This window comes from Ceratotherium simum, chromosome 21, assembly GCF_057802395.1.
Source record: "Ceratotherium simum simum isolate JZ-2026a chromosome 21, ASM5780239v1, whole genome shotgun sequence".
In the NCBI taxonomy this organism is placed as follows: Eukaryota; Metazoa; Chordata; class Mammalia; order Perissodactyla; family Rhinocerotidae; genus Ceratotherium; species Ceratotherium simum.
Window position 1 is genome coordinate 30,323,272 of NC_141920.1, and position 11,281 is coordinate 30,334,552.

Genomic DNA, 11,281 nt, shown 5'->3' on the forward strand with positions numbered 1-11,281 from the left:
ACCCAACCGCCAAGCCACGGGGCCGGCCCCTGAATTAAGCTTTGACTCTAGATAAGTTATATACTTCAGTCTGTAACACCCTAAGAACCAAAATGTGTGACCATTAACATAACTAACAACAAGCTAGATCATGCTGAGTGCCCCACTCTATGCTGGGTGCTGAGATGGGCAGTTTACTTGAATTGTCACTCCTTACAGCAGACCCCAAAAGGGTAAATATTGCAGCACCCCCATTTGCTAGTAAGGAAAAGGAGGCTCCGATAATGTTAAGTGGATAGTAAGTGGCAGGGCTTGAACCCAGGACTGTCCACCATACACAGCCTGTGCTGTTTCCCTGGCAGAACACTAGAGGGAAGATGCCGAGTTAAAACGTAACTGTGGTTCCCAGAGACTTTTAAATCCTGTGATTGCCAGACTTACACATTTCGAAGGACAGTATAATTTAAAAGCAGAGGGGGAGTAGGAGACGGGGACCAGTTTTTTAAACCACTCCCATTTACTTCCATCATTTCATCAAAGAAATGACATTTTGACACTAACAAGGTGGGAAAGCCATACTTTTAGAATAAAGGATAATCTTTTATTCACCTAGATGTTCCGTGTCTGCTGGTTGAGGAATAGGGGAAGGAGATGGACGTGTGAGCCCCTTCGGTCCCCAGCCCGGTCATCACTTGCTCCCACTGCAGCTCTCCCCAGCTTCTGTTCTCCAAACTGCTGATGGCCTCACATGCGAGCAGTTTGGTTCCCCAGTCTCCTTGGACAGACCAGACAACTACTTGGCTGGCAGAGGAGCTTGCCAGAAGGCTGCTCACTGCCTGGTTGGCACTGCACCTCCCTTTGTGCTCTGGACACCAGACCTATACAGAGGTACCTAAGCCAGGCCTTCCATGAACCTTTTTCTCAGTGAATTTGTGCATAAATGAAGGGATTAAATGGATTTTAAACTCTACTTAAGCTCTTCTCCTCTCTTTAGGAAGGGATTTTACATTACAAAGTTACATGTTAAAAGCAGGAACTTTGTCAGGAGACAGACCTAGGTTCACACCCTTTTCTCTACCACTTGTTAGCCGTGCAGATCATCTCTGAGCTTCAATGTCCTCATCTCTAAGGCTGGGGTGACAGTAGCCCCTACCTCGTAGGGTTGTTGGGTGAAATGAGGCAGCAGATGTAAAACTTGGTCCATTTTGGGACACAGTGAATGGAACGCAGTGCGGGAGGGTTGAAAGTTGCCTTACCAGGTTGTTGTATACCGTATCGCACTTCCATGGACCACGCCTGGCGCGTACGAAATGCTCAGGGAGTGACTGCTATTATGATAATCATAGAGGAATAAGGGGGTCGGACGTGCTGAGGGAACTTGGTCCGAGAACGGAAATAAGAAAGGGAAGGTTGTGCCAGCACACCTTCCCAGTCACTGACACCTTTCTTCTCAAGAGCATCTCAAACGCAGGCTGTTAGAACCGCTGCTGAGCCATCTCTGACAGCACTAAATGAAGACTGTGGTAGTGGAAGGACTTTGGGCAGTGCAGCTGGAAAACTTTAAATTAAGTGCTGGTTCTACTGCTCAACAGCTTTGTGATGTCGGGCAAGTTGCTCCATCTCTCTGGGCCTGTTCTCTTATTAAAACGGGGCAAATCTGTCCTCACAAGAAGAGGGGACTGGGAAGGTGAAAGATGGCGTGCACTACACGTGTCACGTGCAGGTTTAGCGCACTACAGTTTTTCATTATGCTCAGCAGGTGTGGCCTTGCCCTCGAGGCGGGCTCTAGTCGGAGGTAGGGGTTCCACTGAAAGGGACAAGGCAGTCCCGGAGTGGAGCTGAGCCGGGCCATCAAGCTGCAGCCTGGGCAGTCAGGGAGCTGAGGTGTGGCGTCTGCTGGGGTGAAGTGCAAGGGCTGGGGCCCACACCATTTCCTGTTCCAGCAAGTGCCTGGGAGGGTCTGCTGCTGCTTCAACCCAGACCTGTGTGGTCCGAGCCATTCCTCCTCATGGCTGTAGAAAGGGGCCTTACTATCTTCCCGTATGCTTACTGCCATTGCTCCGTGGGGAAGGTGTACCTTTTCTAAGGGGAGACGCGAGAGGAACCCGAAGCCAAGGTCCTCTCCACGGAAGAGCGAGCCCTCTGGTTTTCCTTGTGCCCACCCACCAGGGAGAAGCAGACTGAGACCTGTGGGCTCTCCTGAGGCTTCGTACCAGGAGGCCTGGAGCCAGTGCCGAAGCTGGAGGGCGGGCGGAGGAGCCTGTGGGAAATGTCAGCCTCCAGTCCCGGCAGGGGACCCCGGTGGTTACGGCGGCCGCCGCACGCTGGTCTCAGGAGCTTTGGCGGGATGCTGTGCTGTTTTTTTGACCTTCTGTAATCACATGCTGTTCCACCAGTTTATGTAAAAGGGACTTCTGGCTTCTGAGTCTCTCTGCCTCCTTGCTGACCCTGCTCTCCAGTTGCCATGGGCCACCTTCCTGCTGATGGTCGTCCTTTTGAGGAGGTTGTCCTCAGCCTGGGTCCTACCAAGGGAGGGAGGAACACAGTGTTGAAAAGGTCGTAACTGGTTCCAGAGATTATCTTAGCGGATCATACACGACCGTGTGATTTCCTGGGCTTTTCTTGTCATATTTCACAAGGACTTAAGAGGGTCTTGGATGGTGAGATTCCCTCCCCCCGTCTTCTGGTGGCTCTGCTTCGTCTACGGAAAGCCCAGGGAGAAGACAATAGGCGTGTCAAATAAAGCTAGACTTGAGGTGGCTGCTGGATCATCACAGGACGGGCGTATGATGAGTGGATTTTTCCAAGTCAAAAACTGGGATACAGGGTGGAGGGATGCACTTATATGGTGACTGATAAACAATAATGTACAACAAAAATTTCGCAATGAAAATAATAAATTAAAAAAAAAAACAAAAAAAAAACCTGGGATACAAGACCCGCCAGTGGATTTGCTGATTGAGGAGACTTAACAGGCAGGGAAACAGAAGCAGCAGAAGAAAAGGTTGGGTCTGAGAAGTCCAGTATTTTCTTTCCAGATCAAATACTTTTCTTTCCAGTGCCTTTATCATTCATCTCCCCTTTACTCCATACACAGACACTGGGTCACCCCTCAGCTGTGCCGTGGAGGAGGGAGCCACACAGTCCAACCTTGTCTGACACGTGGAACATTCTCCATTGTCCACTTGTGTGGAAGAGCCCAGGTCTGCCCTTTGGGACTGCTACTCCAGGGACCTTTCTTGGGAGCTGCCAGCTCTTCTTATTTCCTTAAAGTACACTGTTTTTCCCATTGAAAAGTAAAACGTAATTTAGATAATACTTGAAACAATGTGGTGGGTACTCGATATAGGCATATCGCATTTTATTGCACTTCACAGACACTGCATTTTTTACAAGACCCTCCACCAGCAAAAAGATTATGACTCACTGAAGGCTCAGATGATGGTTAGCATTTTTTTTTTCTTTTTTCTGTGAGGAAGACCAGCCCTGAGCTAACATCTGTGCCCATCTTCCTCTACTCTATATGGGACGCTGCCACAGCGTGGCTTGACAAGCGGTACGTCAGTGCACGCCCGGGATCCAAACCTGTGAACCCCGGGCCGCCAAAGCGGAGTGCGCACACTTAACCACTGCACCGTAGGGCTGGCCCCAATGGTTAGCATTTTTTAGCAAAGTATTTTTTAGTTAAGGTATGTGCATTGTTTTTTAGATATAATACTGTTGCACACTTAATAGACTACAGTGTAGTGTAAACGTAACTGGGAAACCAAAAAATTTGTGCGACTCGCTTAATTGCGGCATTTGCCTTATTGCAGTGGTGTGACACTGAACCGCAGTGTCTCTGAGGTATGCCTCTATAAAAACACAGAGGAAAAGTGGGGGAAGAAGAAAATACGCTCACGACAAGTGCAACGTTTTGATGTATTTCTTGCTAGATTTTCCTATACTTGGAGGTGTTTTGTTTTTTACATAGTTTGGTCGTACTCTATGCCACAGAACTTTGTAGCCTGTTTTTTTCCACTTAACCTGGGGAAGTGCTTCTGCCATCGTGTTGTTCACAGTGCCACACAGCCTTCTCATCTCCTCGGTAATGTATCACTGAGTAGATGCCTCATTTGCTTAAATCTCCTATTTTTGGATTTGTGGATTCTCGCCTTATAATTTTAATAATACTTCAGTGAACATCTTTATTCATCAAGTCCTTTTCATATTTAGGATTATTGGTAAAGCTACATTTCCAGAGGTGGAATTATAGGTTGTACAAGTCTAAAACACATCTGAAGCTCTGAAAACACATTGCCACATTGCTCTCCCCAAGGCTTTGTTACACTCCTCCCACGGGGTGTGTCCTTGCCATGCATCCTCACCCAGCTAGAAGCAGTGTTGATGGTTAAATGGCTGAGGACCACGGCCTGTTTAAATCTAACACAATCGTAATTTCTGGTTGGGGACGAATGGCCGTCAGAGGATGGGCTCATGGAGTGTGTCAGTTCCTGCTGTGGCCAGGTGCTTTATAGTCATTATGCCACTCAAACCTCAGAAAAGAGCCCCCCATTTCTCAGAGGAGGAAACTGAGGCTGACAGGTGGTAAATTGTCCAATATCGCTGTACAGTGCTACCTGTCGTGAAGACTAGTGAGGCATCTCTCCAGGACCTGAGGACAACGGGCCAGTGTGGTCAGGCTGCACAGGTGGCGAGTAAGGTGGGGAGGGCCCTGGGCTGGGAGGGCACACCTCTTGGGCTGCAGAGAGCTTGCAGAGCACTGAAGCTGATGGGGGGATTTCAAGCACACAGTGATAGACGTGTCTGGATCAGTTGTTCACGGTGAAGTGGGCCCTTGGAAACTCTCAGATGAGTCTGTGTGCAGCGCAGATGGAGCATTGCTGCCCTGGTGCCCCCCCTGCCCAGGATAGGGCTATACTTAGCTCTGATGAGGCGGCTCAGACTGAGAAAGCCGGGCTGGGGGTGGGGGCTGGCCCAAGGCTAATCTCTGTAGGCTCTTGTATTCTAGGCCTCCACTAGAACAGGTCCCTGAAGGGTGGGGGGCTGTTCTTGGTCCTGAGGCCTAGCACCAAGGCAATTCCCAAATAAAAGCTAATAATAATAGGGCCACACACTGTTCTGAGTTGTACATGTATTAGTTCCTTTGGTCCTCATGATAACCTGTGATTGGATAGAGGTGATGAGACCAAAGAACAGAGGACCTAAATTTGCCCATGGTCCAGTGGCAGACCCTGTTACCTCAGCCACAGGTTCTGGCTCCATGCCCTGTTCCAGGAGAGATCCCAAAATTCTCCATGGGGAGGCAGGCCTTCTCTGGGGAAGTGAGGTGTGTTTAACCGTGCTGTGTCCTGCAGTGTGGGGTCAAGCGGGTGGCTCTGAGTCAACACTGCGCCTGGCTGTGGGACTCTGGCCCCTAAGACCTGAGAACCTTGGCTGCCTCGTACACGTTCTCAGAGGCCTGAGCTTTGCTTTTCTTGTCTCTAAAATGGGATAAGTAAACTCAAGGGAGTTGCTGTGAAGTCTCAGTACAGCACCGTTAGTCAGAGAGAGTGGGAGGAAAGTATGAGGGGAACCAGGGCTGCCAAGGCCTGTGGGGACAGATGGCTGGGGTCCTGTGGCATCATTTCCTAATAGTTCAGAGAAGCCATTAGAGAGGGCTGGGTGCATGATTGAATCTGCAGCTGGAGCCATCATGGGTTCCCAGCCAGGGTCTGCCCCTCAGTTGCTGTGACCTTGGGCATGGTGCTGAACCTGCGCCTCAGTTTCCTGATCTGAAAAGGGAGAATAGTGTGTGTCCACGGCAGGGTGGTTGTAGTGAAGCCTCCTCCCCTGCCCCTGGCACATCACAGCTCCTGAGTTTGTCTGGGTTGGGTGCTGGTACCTCTTGGGGGACCTGGAGCTTGGAGGCCCCCCAGGCCCACTGACCCAATGTCCACTCGTTCCCTGCCTTCTGTCTTCCAGGTTGATCCTCGGGACCCACAGTCTCATCATGTCTCGCACACAGGATGGCAGAGGGTACAGGTGGTGGCTTGGTCGGATGGCGATCTCCCGACAGCTGGAGCTCCGGCAATGTGAAGCTTTTGTTTGGGTTTTTCCCCTCCTTTTAGTTTCGCTTAATTTTATTTCATTTTTTTTCTTTTTCTTTTTTTTTTTTTTAATTTAAACAATTAAGACTTCAGAAGAGCAGGAAGCTGTGCCGTGGACAGGCATCAGTTTCTTTAAAGAAATTCAACATGGACAAAGCATATGTATAAGTTTCATTTTTAATTTTTATAAGGGGTTAGGGAGCTATTTTGTTTTTGTCCTTTATTTCCCTGTCTTCTTTCTTGTACCCATCTCTCAGTTCTGCTTACAACACCTCACTTCCCCAGAGAAGGCCTGCTTTCTCCATGGAGAATTTTGGGATTTCTCCTGGGATGGGTGCATTAAGACAGAAGGAGGCCTATGGGCCACCTCCCCACCAGATGCAGGAACTGCCGGACTCGCTGATGGGCTGCTCCTGGCTAGCACTAAGGCCTTGGAAATGGTCAGAAGCAAAGAACCACCTGGAAGAGGAAGGCTAGACTTTGGCCAGGAGAACTTGAGAAAGAAGGTCTAACCTGCGGGTTTGTTCTCTTGTCGCTCTTGGCAGCCCCGGGCCACACCAGGACTTACAGTGGTGGGAATCCATTCTCTCTTCTGCCCTTTCTAACCGGGAGCTCTGAGGGGGGAGTGAAGGTGACCATCTCTCACTTCCTGGCGGTTGAGTGGCCAGCCCCCCAGCTCTGCAAGCCCACCTTTCCAGAGAAAGATCCCCAGGAAAAAACTCATACCAGACCTCTGCCTGGGACACAGCTGGGTCTTCAGCAGGTATCTGTCACTCCTGTGAGGTCAGCACCCACCACCTACTGCCTCCTGGATCGTCTTCCTCCCAGACATGCCAACCAAACGTCCAGGTTGTCACAGAGACTGCCTGTGTTCCTGAGATCCAGTTGTGACCCTTGCCATAAGAACAGGGTGTCCTGAACTGGCTGCCACTGTCGTCTCCTCGCAGTGAAGGGTGTGCCCTGTGTGCTGGGCCCCATGGTATCACATGTGGTGACAGTGTCAAACGCCATCTCCCTCACCCCAGGGACTTAGTGTTAGGTGCCCACCCTCCGTGTAAATGTGTCTGATGGGAAAAGAATGGGCCTGCCGAGAGCAGGGAAGTGACTGGGTGGACACCCCGCAGCCGTTAGGGGCCCGTTTGGGGGGCTTGCCACTTTAAAGCTTCCCCAGCCATGACCCCTTCAACCTCACCACCAGTGTGGATCTAAGCCCCTCTGTGTAGCCATTTTGACGCTCTCTACCGATGCTCTTGCGGCCTCCGCCCTCGCGGGCTTCTGAACCTGGGTGTTCTGTCCCCTTGCAAGGAGAGGGGGAGCCGTTCCTGTGTTGTCCCTTTCACCTGGAAGCGACTTTGGCTACTCCAAAGGCTTTTCACCCCATTATGGCCAAGCAGGAAAGGGTCTTTGGGGAACGAGAAAGGAAATCATCTTTTGTGTTTAATTTGTGCTTTGTTTTCTCTAGGCCAGCATAGGCTCAATAGAGGAGATAGTTGGAGGGCAGTTAAGTTGGTGTGTGACCAAGGGGGGCTTCCCCACAAAGCAGCAGTCCTTCGGCCCTGGGAGTTCGGGAGAGACCAGCACAGCATCAGACCAGAGTCGGCAATATGTTTGCTCACATTCTTTTCTCAAGCTCCTCAAATACCAAGGCTTCTCTTCCTCCTGGGCAGACAGTTGGCAGTGGTTAGCAGATCCAGCAGGGCTGCAGATGGTACCCAGGCTCTTCCCTTCCTTGGCTGAAATCTTTGTGATCACCTGTCTCTTGTCTCTGCTCTCTGACTTCCCAGGGAACCTCCCGAGTGTGCCCTGAGCTGCAGCTGGAGGGTTGGGAGAGCGGCATCCCCTAACTGCGGTGTGCCCCCCTTCTCTGCCCCACCACCCTGCCTCCCTCAGGAGCGGCTGTCTCTGTACAAGAGCAGATGGGAAAAACAGTCCCCAAACTCGGCACCCTCAGCTCTCCCTGGCTGCAGCCCACGCTCTAAAGTCCCTAATAAGGGCTCAAGCCTGACATGTTATTTACCTTTTGCTTACTCTTTTTCTTCTGCCCTCCCAGGTCTCCTAGCTCTGTCTGAACAAGGTCTTGGAGCTGTCGTGCTCCCCCTTTGTTATTTTTCTTGGCACCACAGTATTCCCTGCAGGTCACAGGACGCCCATACCTTTTGGGAGAGTGGGCAGCCAGCTTCCGTGCACCCTTATCTTGCAGGACTCCCAGCCCATCCTTGCTTGCTGGCGGGACCTCCTTCCCTAGCCCGTGAGGGCCAGCTCGTTAGCCCCCAAGTGCCTGTCTGTCCTTCTCCTCCCTCTCCCACTCTCTCCGCTTTGTCCACCTCAGGCACCCGCCAGTCAAGTGGAAGTCAGCCCGAAGTAAACGCCGCCTCGGCCCGGTCAGGGGACCAGCCTTGGGGTTCGGCTCGGGGAGCTCCTGTCGTCTTTCTCAGCCGCTCGCTCTCCACCTCTTCCCGACGTGGGTCTGCTTCCTCGCTTCCTCCACCTGGGTCTTGGACCTGGCAGCAACCCTGTGGTGCATCATCCGAGTGCCACCAAGTTTGTTAGGCCTGTCTAAGTTCTAGGAGTTTCCAAACCTTAAAATAGCGGTCAGTTATTCTCTTCTCCCTGGATCTGTGAAAAGGATAGCCTCTTGGAGGGTCTGAGCTCGGTGTCTCCTCAGGGAGAAGAATCAGCAAGACAGATCATAGTGCCTTATTTCACTGTCCTCCTGACCAGACCTCCTGGCTCATTTGGAAGTACACGGCTTTCTCCCTCTCTGTGTCCGTCTGCCACTTAAACTCACATTCCCCCTCACAGATAGCCCCTGGGAAGGATTACTCCTCCTCCATCACCCCCCACCCCTTCCTGAGGGCTGTGTCCAGGCACATGTCTTTCCACCCGCCACCAGGGCACTCACTAGCAGCTTTAGCCGAGGACAGAAAAACTGCTTCAGACAGATGTGCTTTCTGCCTCTTAACTACCCAGCAGGTCCCCTGCCTCTTACCTCTAGCCAGGAGGAAGCCACAGTCTGTTCATTTAAGACTGGCTCCATCTGACCCCCTTCTGGGCACTGGGGACTAAGGTCACAGGCCTTAGTCTCATCTCATCCCAGAGGCACTGGGACAGGAGGATGGGAATTCTGTCCTCCCACCTGGACATGGTTTGCCCCCATGGCTGCCTTTCTGAGGGAGTGTATTAAATGTTTACTGAAGAAATACCCTGTTTACAGCTGGAGGAGAAGCATGCCCAGCAGTGGGTGGAGATTTGACTCTGGACAGGGCCTGGCCTCCTTTATGGCACTGCCAGTGGTGGTCCCAGAGTGAGTGAAGGCGGAGAAGCCAGGAGCAGGAGCGCACGCCCTGCACACCCTGGACATCCTCTGCCCCTGACCCTGCGGTGCTAAGACCACTCACCACAGTTCCCGCAGCCCTCTTCCCCTGGACATTCCCCGCCTCTATCATTCCCTTCCTCCAAGATTCTCAGCTCCTTAACATTATCGGTCGTCTCCTAGAAAGCCAGTCTTTGGAGCAATAAGATGATTATTTTTGCTTGAGTCTTTTTCTAAGAAAAGGAAAAGAGCTGGCATCATGGGAATCTTCTTTCTTTTTATGCTGTTGGCCGTTTACCTCTTTAGAAGACAGATCTTAATAGGATGGATGTCTGGGTTTCAGCCTTGGGGTATCTTTTGGAAGCTTGGAAAAGCAGGAGTCAGGCTTCCACCCCGAGGAGGGGACCCTCTCTGCCCCTGCCGTGCTCCATGCCAAGGCTGCCTGGGCTTCCAGCCCGGCCCCCCAAATGCACCTCCCCCCTTTATTCCTGCTCGTGCACCTTCCACACGCACACATCTGGGGGCACCGGTGGCTCTGATGCTAAGTGGGGCTCTTGGGTTATTGCTCCGCAGTGACTCCTTTCCCCTTCCTAGGCCTGTCTGGCAGCACCCAGACAGACATGGCTACTGGAGTCTCCTAGGAACTGGCAGCCTGACAACAGCCAAGCTCGTACTCTTAGCTCCTCAGGCCGCCAGGCCCAACGGTAGGGCCTTGGCCATCCTCCCACACCAGGCTGAGGCGCAGCCTTCAGGACAACACAGGCCCGTCTCTGGTCCTGCCTGCCTGCCTAGGTTTGGAGGGCGGGGGCTCCTGTCTGGAGAGATGCCCTCAGGGGGAAGCAGGAGGTGTGCCATGAGGGTGGGCTAACGTAAGCATCTGCAGCCCTCATTGAGAGATGAGTCCATTGCTGTTTGTTGCCAGAGCCCCCCTAGGATTGCAGGGGGTGACAGAAGGAGGCCCCCACATCTTATTCCATGAGAGGCCATAGGACGAAGGGAGTTTATTTAGGGACATTTTAAAGAAATCTTTTGTGGCCCAGGGCCTCTCTCCATCAGAGCAGGGGAGAATGTTGCAATGATTTAACATTTGTGTGGGGCCAACTTGGGTGTGAGGGAGGTTTTAACCCAGGCACAAAATTAGTTTCAAATACTAGTTAATAAATCTATTTTTCTTTATTTTCTTTTTTTGCACAGAAGCTGGTAATCTAGGACCTACGTGTGAACAACTTTATATGAATATTTTTTGTACTTGGTTTACTTGGGTTGGTATGATACATTATATTTAAGTTCCTTGAACACTGTGGATCCCCCTAATGTGTATGAATGACTGAGGCTTTGTAAATTAAGGGACGTTTGTGTGAATAAAGTTATTTTATGGGGTCAAAGAAGCCATATGTGATTTGAAAACGCGTGCATTGTGGTTTTGTTGCCACCTGCTGGGGAGAGGGAGAAGCCAGCCCGGCCACAGCTCCCGTCCCAGTGGGTGGGTGGCCCCCGTGGGTGAGCGCAGGAAAGAAAAGGACAGGACACTCAGCTGGAGGAGGAAACTGCCTGGGGGCCTTCGACTGAACGTCCCAGTCCACACCTGGGAGCAGGCACACAGGAATGAAGAGCCTGCCCTCCCGGAACAGGAATCCACTCCAAGGCTGGGCTGCTCTTCACCGGGGTCCAGGGCCCCAGCCAACATTGTGGCCCCTCCTCAGACATCAGCCCCAGCCCTGTGCTTCTGCAAGTTCTGCCCTCAGGGATTGTTAATGTAGAGATAAGAGGGGTCTCCAAACCACAGCAGCAAGGGGAAGGGAACGTTCTGAAAAGCTCAGCGGGGAGGTGGGTTCTCAGAGGAGCAGGGCAGAACACCTCTGGCTGAGGGGGTAGCACCAGGTCCAGAGAGCAGAGGGCT

At 51.8% G+C, this 11,281-nt stretch overlaps 1 protein-coding gene across 1 annotated transcript in view; it reads left to right on the forward strand.

Moving 5' to 3' along the window:
- STK35 (serine/threonine kinase 35) overlaps positions 1–10,952 on the forward strand; it is a 45,757-nt gene extending 34,805 nt beyond the window's left edge. Inside the window, exon 4 of the mRNA XM_004433838.3 lies at positions 5,944–10,952. The gene's annotated coding sequence lies outside the window, so the exon portion shown is untranslated. The remainder of the gene's footprint in view (positions 1–5,943) is intronic.
- The last annotated feature ends 329 nt before the right edge of the window (positions 10,953–11,281 follow it).